Genomic DNA, 11,464 nt, shown 5'->3' on the forward strand with positions numbered 1-11,464 from the left:
CGCCCGCATGGTTGAGTAAGGTCTCTTCTCCGGGTCACAGACTTCTCATTGTGTCCTCACGTGATAGAAGGAGGCTAGGAATATCTCTGGAGCCTCTTTAAAAAGCACTAATCCTATTCATGAGGACTCCACTCTCATGATTTAAACACCTCCCAAAGGTCCCACCTACTAATAGCATCACCTTTAGGGGTTAGGATTTCAGCATATGAATTTTGGGGGCCACAAACATTCAGACCATAGCAGAAGCATTTATGGTTTTAACAGTAGAAGTATTTACATAAACCCAACAAAGTGGTGAAAGATAGTCCTTGATCAAAGCAGCATAACTACCAGAAGGCAGGAGAGAGAGTCCTGCAGATCAAGAAGATGTACCTCTGCATGGAAATCCTCACCAAGACTCATGCAAGAGAGGCTCTAGGTGAGGATTATAGGAGAAGGGAAACTGGAACATATGATTACTGGAGATGATGATTCTAGTGCAAGGGCTAGCCCAGGTGGTGAGGAGAGACTTCCACTCTCTGGACATTTGGGGGAAGTTACAGTAGCTCAGCGATATGCATCTAGTAATATCTCGATTTACCTTAGGGACCATTCCATTGCTTAGAAGATGAGCTGAAAAAGAAGGAACCCACTACATGGAACATAATCCTGGCCAACGAGAAAGAACTGGTTGGAAAAGCAGGCACAGAAGGAAGCCTGGGGAGAATCAGCTTTGGGATGAATGCTATCCAGGGCGATGACTGGTTTTCAAGGCTCATACCCTGTGATTTCAGTAGGACTCTGTCTTTCCACAACACTCTCTATTAACCAGGCTCCCTCAAACCCAGGGAACCCACTTAACGCCTTGATCCTGGCAAATCCCCACCCTTCCCAAGAGCTTTCTTTTTATAGAGTCAGCTTAGGAATATAGTTGGCTTGAGAAAAACAACTGAGCCAAAGGTCCTACTGAGACAACAGAACAAACCACGCTGCAGTACTTCCCATCCAGTCACAGTACTTCACAGTTGCTCTTCTCTCTTGCCCAATCATTGTCCAATATCTTATCCAGAGATCATGTTCTATTAGCACCCCTAACATTTGAGGACACTTTATCCTCCAAGATGGATAAGCCTAGGCTCTGAGATCAATCTTTACTAATATTCAAGTCCCTTAGTGGTTTTAGAATTGGGTACTTATCAGAGCATCTTTAGTTTGTTACATACAGCATATAAAATAATAGGAGAAATAGAGATTTAAAAAAAGAATCATCTGCTATAATCTCCACCTCTGTATCTGGTAACAAGGCCTATGTTGATAATCAAGTTTAATTTTCCCATTACTCATTCCATCTTCTGCATAACCCTCTGCCAGCAGGAACGCTGGGCAGATTTGAGTCCTTGCTGGTCCTGTCTTTATCAGATTGCCACAGTTTTCCATTGACCAGGGCTTTGGGCAAGTGAGTCGTAAGAGGCACACTCCCATGGAACTCAGTAAACAGGACCAATTACCCCATCAGGTACAATGATCTCCTTCCCTTCCTGTTCGTCCAGTGGTGAAAAGGGCAAAAGGTGAAAGGGCAGTCTCAGCTTCCAATTCATTCTGGTGTATGCATTCTTCTCTTAGGTACTTCCAAAAAGACTGAGGCCAAAGTCACAAAGATGGGAAATAAAAATCCTTCAAGTGGGTTAGTGGATATAATAGTGAGAGGGAACACACACACCTCCACTCCTTAGTTCCCAAACCTATGCATTCTGGCCATGGGGGAGATGGTACCACATATTGGCCTCTGTCTAAAGTATATAAAGTGGGCTTCCCTGGTGACACAGTGGTTAAGAATCCACCTGCTAATGCAGGGGACATGGGTTTGAGCCCTGGACTGGGAAGATCCCACATGCTGTGGAGCAACTAAGCCTGTGCACCACAACTACTGGGCCCGTGCTCTAGAGCCCGTGAGCCACAACTACTGAAGCCCGCGCGCCTAGATCCCGTGCTTCACAACAAGAGAAGCCACTGCAATGAGACGCCTGAGCACTGCAATGAAGAGTAGCCCTGCTCACTGCAACTAGAGAAAGCCCGCGTGCAGCAAAAAAGACCCAATGCAGCCAAAAGTAAAAAATAAATAAAAGGCTACAAACTGCAAAAAAAAAAAGAAAAAAAAATAAAGTATATAAAGCATCTGCAGGACAACACCCATACTTTCCAAGATGTTGTCTCCAATTTGTGCCATAACTACTCTAGCAGGTCATTCCACCTATCAGCTACCTGCTTCTGGGTTATGGAGCACACAGTAAAACTTGTGAAGTCTGTGGGCATGAGCCCATGGCCCACATGTCCATTTACCAAAAAATGTATCTCCTTGTCAAAATGAGGTTGAATGCTATTCCATGGTGATGGATAAATCCATCCGTAAGTCCACAAATGTGGTACTATCAGAAGCCCTGAGTTCAGACAAATCCAGACCCTGGTGAGGACAAAGCAATGTACCCTCCATGATGCGAGGGGCTGAATATAGTCAACCAGCTACCAAGTGGCTGGCAGGATCTGAGGGGAATGTGTCATATCGAGGTTCCTCACCCTTACCTTCTCTATGACACCAGATGAGGAACTACTTCAAAGCTGCCATAGAGGTCTTCTGGCTCTCCATGCCTGTTTTTTTTTTTGTTGTTGTTGCTGTTTGGTTTTTTTTTTGGCCATGCCCCATGGCATGTGGGATCTTAGTTCCCCGACCAGGGATCAAATTCGTGCCCCCTGCAGTGAAAGCCCGGAATCTTTACTACTGGACAGCCAGGGAAGTCCCTCCATGCTTGTTTTAATTGTATGCTTATAACTTTTCTCTTTTTCTCTAAATATGCTAACTGGGGTCATAGGAAACCAGGTAAATCTAGAATCTTTATAAGCACTATTGTTGTCACAGTGACTTAAGTGCCACAGATACTTCGTCTTCCAAAGCCTGCCCTTAAACTTCATTCCTTGATACCATTGGTGATAACTGGAATAATTGTGATGATAATGCATACCAGATTACCATGTTCTATTCACCCCTGGCAAAGAGGTTACGTATTACTTGAATATATGACCAATGCAAGCCCAGAATCCAATTTAAAAAAATTTTCACTTTGAAATAATTATGGATTCACAGGAAGTTGCAAAGAAATGTACAGGGAAGTTCTGTGCACCCTTCCACCAACTCCCCCAATGTTAATATTTTAAGCGACCACAGAACTATATGAAAATCAACAAGTGGTATTAGTACAACCCATAAAACTTTTTCAATTTCACGTTATATATGCACTCACTTGTATGTGCATATAGCACTATACAATTTTGTTATGTGTAGCCTTGCATAACCACCACCATGATCAAGATGATCAATTGTACTATCAAAGACTATTTCATGTTACCCCTTTATAGTTACACCCATCCTCTCTCCCATTCTTTTTTTTTTTTTTGCGTTACGCGGGCCTCTCACTGTTGTGGTCTCTCCCGTTGCGGAGCACAGGCTCCGGACGCGCAGGCTCAGCGGCCATGGCTCACAGGCCCAGCCGCTCCGCGGCATGTGGGATCCTCCCGGACCGGGGCACGAACCCACGTTCCCTGCATCGGCAGGCGGACTCTCAACCACTGCGCCACCAGGGAAGCCCTTCTCTCCCATTCTTAATCCCTGTCAATAACTAATCTGTTCTCCATCTTTATTAACTGCTATTTATGAATGCTATGTAACTGTAACCATGTGGTATGTATCCTTTTGAGACTGGCTTTTTTCACTAAGCATAATTTCCTTGAGGTTCATCCAAGTCGTTCTGAGTATCAATGGCTTGTCTTTAGTTGTTAAAGAGTATTTCAGGGCTTCCCTGGTGGCGCAGTGGTTGGGAATCTGCCTGCCAATGCAAGGGATGAGAGTTCGTGTCCTGGTCCAGGAAGATCCCACATGCCGCAGAGCGGCTGGGCCCGTGAGCCATGGCCGCTGGGCCTGCGCGTCTGGAGCCTGTGCCGCGCAACGGGAGGGGCCACAGCAGTGAGAGGCCCGCGTAGTGCAAAAAAAAAAAAAAAAAAAAAAAAAGAGTATTTCATAGTATGGATCGACCACAGTTTGTTTAACTATTCACCCACTGAAGGGTATTTCAGCAGCTTCCCTTTTGGGACTATTACAAATAAAGCTACTATGAATATTTGTGTGCCAGTTCTTGTGTAAAAAATAAATCTTCGTTTCTCTGGGATAAATGCCCAAGAGTACAAATGCTGGGCCATACGGTAAGTTCATTTTTGGTTTCAAAAGAATCTACTATTTTCCAGAGTGGTTGTGCTGGTGGGCAATGTATGAGTAACCAAGTTTGTCCGATTCCTTGCCAGCATTTGGTATTATCACTGTTTTTCATTTTAACCATTCGGATACTTGTGTAGTGATACCTTGTGATTTTAATTTGCATTGCACTAACAGCTAATGATGTTGAATATCTTTTCATGTTTATTTGTGATCTGTATATCCTCTTTGGTGAAATGTCCTTTTGCTGATTTTCGATTGGATTTTTTTTAATTTTAAGTTTTGAGACTTTATTTTTTTAAATTTTTTGGCCACACCGTGCGGCATGTAGGATCTTAGTTCCCTGACCAGGGATCGAACCTGTCCCCTGCAGTGGAAGAGCACAGAGTCTTAAACTCTGGACAGCCAGGCAAGTCCAAGACTTTATATATTTTAGGTATAAGGCCTTTGTTGGATATGTGATTTGTAAATATTTTCTGCTAGTCTATAATTTGTCTTTAACATCCTTTTAGGTCTTTTGCAAAACAAAAGTTTTCACTTTGATGAAATCCAATTTATCCATTTTTCCTATTTTGGATTTTACTTTTGGTGTCAAGTCTAAGAACTCTGGCCAAATACTAGATCTTTAAGACTTTCCTTACACTCTTCTCTGAAAGTTTCATAGTTTTGTGTTTTACATTTAAATCCATAATCCTTTTTGTGTTTTTCATATAACGTGTGAAGTTTAGGTTGAGGTTCAATTTTTTGCTGATGGATGTCCAATTGCTCCAACACCATTTAATGTAAAGTCTACTCCTATTCCATTGAATTGCCTTTGCTTCTTTGTAAATAATTAATTGGGTATATTTGTGTGGATCTATTTCCAGGTTTTCTATTCTGTTCCATTGATCTATGTGTATTTCCTTCTGCTAGTACCATGCTCTCTTGAATACTGCATCTGAATGGTAAGAATTAACATTAGAAAGTGAGTTCTTTCCCTTTATTCTTCTTTTTCAAAATTGTCTTGGCTATTCTAGGGCTCTTCCCTTCCCATATAAACTTTATTTATTTATTGAGATATAGTTGATGTACAATATTATATAAGTTTCAGGTACACAGTGTAGTGATTCACAATATTTAAAGGTTATATTCCATTTATAGTTATGATACAAATATTGGCTATATTCCCTGTGATGTACAGTACATCGTTGTAGCTTATTTATTCTATACATAGTAGTTTGTACCTCTGAATCCCCTACCCCTACTTTACCCCTCCTCACTTCCCTCTCCCCACTGGTAACCACTAGTTTGCTTTCTCTGTGAGTCTGTTTCTTTTTTTGTTACATTCACTCGTTTACTTTATAGATTCTACATAGAAGTGACATCATACAGTATTTGTCTCTGTGTCTGACTTACTTCGCTCAGCATCGTGCCCTCCAGGTCCATCCCTGCTGTGGCAAATGGTAAAATTGCAATCTTTTTTTATGGATGAGTAATATTCCATTCCTATATATATTACATACATGGCATAATATATATACACCACATCATCTTTATCCATTCATCGGTTGATGGGCATTACGTTGCTTCCATATCTTGGCTATTGTTAATGATTTTGCTATGAACATTGGGGTGCATGTATCTTTTCGAATCAGTGTTTTCATTTTTTTTTTCTAATATATACCCAGGAGTGGAATCGCTGGATCATATGGTAGTTCCAATTTTTAGTTTTTTTGAGAAACCTCCCTACTGTTTCCCACAGTGGCTGCACGAATTTATATTCCCACCAACAGTGTAAGAGGGTTCCCTTTTCTCCACATCCTCTCCAACATTTGCTATTTGTAGACTTTTTAATGATAGCTATTCTGACAGATGTGATGTGCTCTCTCATTGTGGTTTTGATTTGCATTTCTCTAATAAGTAGCGAAGTTGAGGATATTTTCATATGCCTTTTGGCCATCTGTATGTCTTCTTTGGGAAAATGTCTATTCAGGTCTTCTGTCCATTTTTTAATCAGGTTGTTCGTTTTTCTTTTGATATTGAGCTGTATGAGTTGTTATATATATTGGATATTAACCGCTTATTGGTCATATCATTTGCAAAAATTTTCTCCTGTTCAGGTTGCCTTTTTGTTGATGGTTTCCTTTGCTATGCAAAGGCTTTTAAGTTTAATTAGGTCCCATTTGTTTAATTTACTGTTTTTCCCTTTGCCTTAGGAGATAGATCCAAAAAAATATTTCTATGACTAATGTCAAAGAGTGTTCTGCCTATGTTTTCTTCTAGTTTTATGGTTGCAGTCTTACATTTAGGTCTTTAATCAATTTTGAGTTTTATTTTGTATATGGTGCTAGAGAATGTTGATTTCATTTTTTTACATGTAGGTGTCCAGATTTCCCAGTACCACTTACTGAAGAGACTGTCTTTTCTCCATTGTATATTGTCCCCTCTGTCATAGATTGACCATAACCCAGTGTGTGGATTTATTTCTGGGCTCTCTATTCTGTTCCATTGATCTATGTGTCTGTTTTTTTTTTTCTCCCAATACCATACTTTTTTTCTTTTTAAGATTTTTGTAAATTATTTATTTATTTATTTATATTTTGGCTGCATTGGGTCTTTGTTGCAGTGCGCGGGCTTTCTCTAGTTGCAGCAAGCGGGGGCTATTCTTCATTGTGGTGTGTGGGCTTCTCATTGCAGTGGCTTCTCTTGTTGCAGAGCATGGGCTCTAGGCATGCGGGCTTCAGTAGTTGTGGCTCGCGGGCTCAGTAGTTGTAGCTTGTGGGCTTGAGCATAGGCTTAGTAGTTGTGGCGCATAGGCTTAGTTGCTCCGTGGCATGTGGGATCTTCCTGGACCAGGGCTTGAACCCGTGTCCCCTGCATTGGCAGGCAGATTCTTAACCACTGGGCCAGCAGGGAAGCCCCTATCCACTCTTTTTTAGACTCCTTTCCCATAGAATCCATTACAGTGTATTGAGTTCCCTGTGCTACACAGTAGGCCTTTATTAGTTATCTATTTTACATACAGTAGTGTATACGTCAATCCCAATCTCCCAATTTATCTCTCCTCCCCCTTATTTCCTGTTAACCGTTTTTCTATATCTGTAACTGTTTTGTAGGTAAGTTCATTTGTACCTTTTTGGATTCCACATATAAGCAATATCTTGTGTCTTTTTTGTGTCTGACTTACTTCACTCAGTATGACAATCTCTAGGTCCATCCATGTTGCTGCAAATGACATTATTTCATTCTTTTTCTTTTACAGCTGAGTAATATTCCATTGTATACATATATACCACATCTTCTTTATCCATTCCTCTGTTGATGGACATTTATGTTGTTTCCATGTCCTGGCTATTGTAAATAGTGCTGCAATGAACACTGGGGTACACATATCCCTTCGAATTATAGTTTTCTCTGGATATATGCCCAGGAGTGGGACTACTGGATCGTATGATAGCTCTATTTTTAGTTTTTTAAGGAACCTCCATACTGTTCTCCATAGTGGCTACACCAATTTACATTCCCACCAACAGTGTAGGAGGGTTCCCTTTTCTCCACACCCTCTCCAGCATTTATTGTTTGTAGATTCTTTGATGATGACCATTCTGACGGGTGTGAGGTGATATACCTCATTATAGTTTTGATTTGCATTTCCCCAATAATTAGTGATGTTGAGCATCTTTTCGGCCATCTGTATGTCTTCCTTGGAGAAACGTCTATTTAGGTCTTCTGCCCATTTTTGGATTGGGTTGCTTGTTTTTTTGATATTGAGCTGCATGAGCTGTTTGTGTATTTTGGAGATTAATCCCTTGTCGGTTCCTTTGTTTGCAAATATTTTCTCCCATTCTGAGGGTTGTCTTTTCGTTTTGTTTATGGTTTCCTTTGGCGTGCAAAAGCTTTCAAGTTTAAAATTTTCTGTTTTTAATAATCACATTGTTGGTTGTGGTCTTGGTATTGTTATTCTGACTGATGTCCTTGAGAATGAGAATTCCTGACATAGGACAAAGAAGATCTAGAGTTAAGATAAAAGAGCCAAATAAAAACTTGTAAGTCCTGAATTTGAACCAGAAGAATCAGTATGATCATGATGCATTTTACCTTAAAAACAAAACATATACTTCCAAGTTCCAGCCACTGAAGAGCAATAACCAAACAGAAGCAATGAACACTCTAAGTAGACACTGTTCCTTAAGGACATGGCTGACTTCAAATTTGGGGAAGGAGGTATACAAGGTGAGCCTGCAACATCTTCATATACAGATAGGAAGGAACCTATTAAAATTAGTTGTGTCATGTTAAAAGGAATGAGTAGTCAAATCAAAAAGGCCAAAAATGGAACAATTTGAGTATCAACAGGCTGATACTGCAAAGGTTTGTAACATCAAATATGTTAAAATTCATGAATTCAAATCAATATTTAAATAAAAAGAATTTATCACGATCAGTGAATGCCAACAAAACAACTTATTTTTGGGGGGAAAAAGGTAAATAAAGGAAAAGCATCAAATATGTACCATGTCTTTTTTTTTTTTTTTTTTTTTGTGGTACGCGGGCCTCTCACTGTTGTGGCCTCTCCCGTTGCGGAGCACAGGCTCCAGACGCGCAGGCTCAGCGGCCATGGCTCACAGCCCCAGCTGCTCCGCGGCATGTGGGATCTTCCCGGACCAGGGCACGAACCCGTGTCCCCTGCATCGGCAGGCGGACTCTCAACCACTGCGCCACCAGGGAAGCCCCATATCATGTCTTTTTTACACAAACCATACCCACTGAGTAACCAAACAGCAGATGAGGGGAAGTTCTCTTTTCAGACAAGTATCCTAGTTTATACAAGAAGAAATACGGAATTATAATGTTAATGTTTCACAATCCCTAATGACCAAGTGCATCAAAGCTCTAAGCATCAACGGCTACCAAAATCCCAAAGAAAACAGGTATTTTGTGCCTCCTGATCAGGAAGACCACAACACGTTCTGAAGCAGTCTTGCCAAAAAGAAAGAAAATTCTGATCAATGTTCTGTACTCAACTATCAATTTATAAGAGGAATGTTAGAATTCCACTGTACAGCTGCAATCAACAAAATCCAGGTTGTGTGAAACCCTTCACCAGTGCTTCTCAAACTATGTGATAGATCAGTTTATTTTTCACCCCCTAATTTCCAGTCTATCACAGACTAATACTTGTAAACATTTTTTTAAAAATAAAAAATGCAAAAACATGCAAGCCCAATTTTTAAAATGATTAGATTCAACAAACAAAGTCTCTGTCAAACAGCGATAAGGTTTCTAAACACTTTCAACTTCTATACTAGTACCAGACAGTTCGTGGACTGGCACTAGATCCAAAGACCACATTTTGAGTAGCATGGCTTTGCAGAACTGAATATCTCGTCTCTTCATTAAATAAATTACCAGGGGACGGAGGAAGATGGCGGAAGAGTAAGACGCGGAGATCACCTTCCTCCCCACGGATACATCAGAAATTCATCTACACGTGGAACAACTCCTACAGAACACCTACTGAACGCTGACAGAAGACCTCAGACCCCCCAAAAGGCAAGAAGCTCCCCACATACCTGGGTAGGGCAAAAGAAAAAAGAATAAACAGAGACAAAAGGATAGGGACGGGACCTGCACCAGTGGGAGGGAGCCGTGAAGGAGGAAAAGTTTCCACACACTAGAAGCCCCATCATGGGCGGAGACTGTGGGTGGCGGAGGGGGAAAGCTTCGGAGTAGCGGAGGAGAGCACAGCAACAGGGGTGTGGAGGGCAAAGCGGAGAAATTCCCGCACAGAGGATCTGTGCCCTCAGGCACACACCAGCCCGAGAGGCTTCTCTGCTCGGACGACGGGGCGCGCGGGGCTGGGAGCTGAGGCTTGGGTATCGGGTTTCAGTCGAAGCGCAGGGAGAGGACTGGGGCTGGCGGCAGGAAGAGAGCCTGAAGGGGTTAGAGCACCACGGCTAGCCCGGAGGGAGTCTGGGGAAAAAGTCTGGAGCTGCCGAAGAGGCAAGAGACTTTTTCTTCCCTTTTGTTTCCTGGTGCGCGAGGAGAGGGCATTAAGAGCGCTGCTTAAAGAAGCTCCAGAGACGGGCGCGAGCCGCGGCTAAAGGCGCAGACCCCGGAGACGGGCGTGGGACGCTGGGGCTGCTGCTGCTGCCGCCGCCACAAAACCTGTGTGCGAGCGCAGGTCACTGTCCACCCCCCCTCCCGGGGAGCCTGTGCAGCCCGCCACTGCCGGGGTCCCAGGACCCAGGGACGGGTTCCCCGGGAAAGCACACGGAGCGCCTCGGGCTGGTGCAACGTCACACCGGCCTCTGCCGCCGCAGGCCCGCCCCGCACTGCGCGCCCCTCCCTCCCCTCGGCCTGAGTGAGCCAGAGCCCCCGAATCAGCGGCTCCTTTAAACCCGTCCTGTCAGAGCGAAGAACGGACGCCCTCCGGCGACCTACGCGCAGAGGCGGGGCCAGGTCCAAGGCTGAGACCCGGGAGCTGTGAGAGCAGAGACAGGGAAATCTCTCTGTGCACCCTCGGAGGCAGCGGATTAAAGCTCCACGGTCCGCTTGATGTGCCCTGCGTCTGTGGAGTGCATGAATGGACAGCGAATCATCCCAAATTGAGGAAGTGGACTTTGAGGACAAGATTTAAGATTTTTCCCCTTTTCCTCTTTTTACAACGAATTATCCCAAATTAAGGAGGTGGACTTTGAGAGCAAGATTTCAGACTTTTTCCCCTTTTCCTCTTTTTACAACGAATTATCCCAAATTGAGGAGGTGGACTTTGAGAGCAAGATTTTTGATTTTTTTCCCCGTTCTCTTTTTGTGAATGTGTATGTGTATGCTTTTGTGTGAGATTTTCTCTGTATAGCTTTGCTTCCACCATAGGTCCCAGGGTTCTATCCGACCGTTTTTTTTTTTTCAATAATTATTTTATTTTTAATAACGCTACTATATTTTATACTTTATTCTACTTTATCTTCTCTTTTTTTCCTACCTTCCCTTCCTTCCTCCCTCCCTCCGCCCTTCTCTTTCTTTCCTTCCTCCCTCCCTCCCTCCCGTCTTTCTTTCCTTCCTCCCTCCCTCCCTTCCTTTCACTTTTTCTTTCCTTCCTCCCTCCCTCTTTCCTTCCTTTCTTTCATTCCTTCCTCCCTCCCTCTCTTCCTTTCACTTTCTTCTTTCCTTCCTCCCTCCCTCCCTCCACCCCTTTCTTTCCTTCCTCCCTCCCTCCTTTCCTTCCTCCCGCCCTCCCTTCAT

This window comes from Mesoplodon bidens (assembly GCF_964165515.1).
Source record: "Mesoplodon bidens genome assembly, chromosome: 14".
Lineage (NCBI taxonomy): Eukaryota > Metazoa > Chordata > Mammalia > Artiodactyla > Ziphiidae > Mesoplodon > Mesoplodon bidens.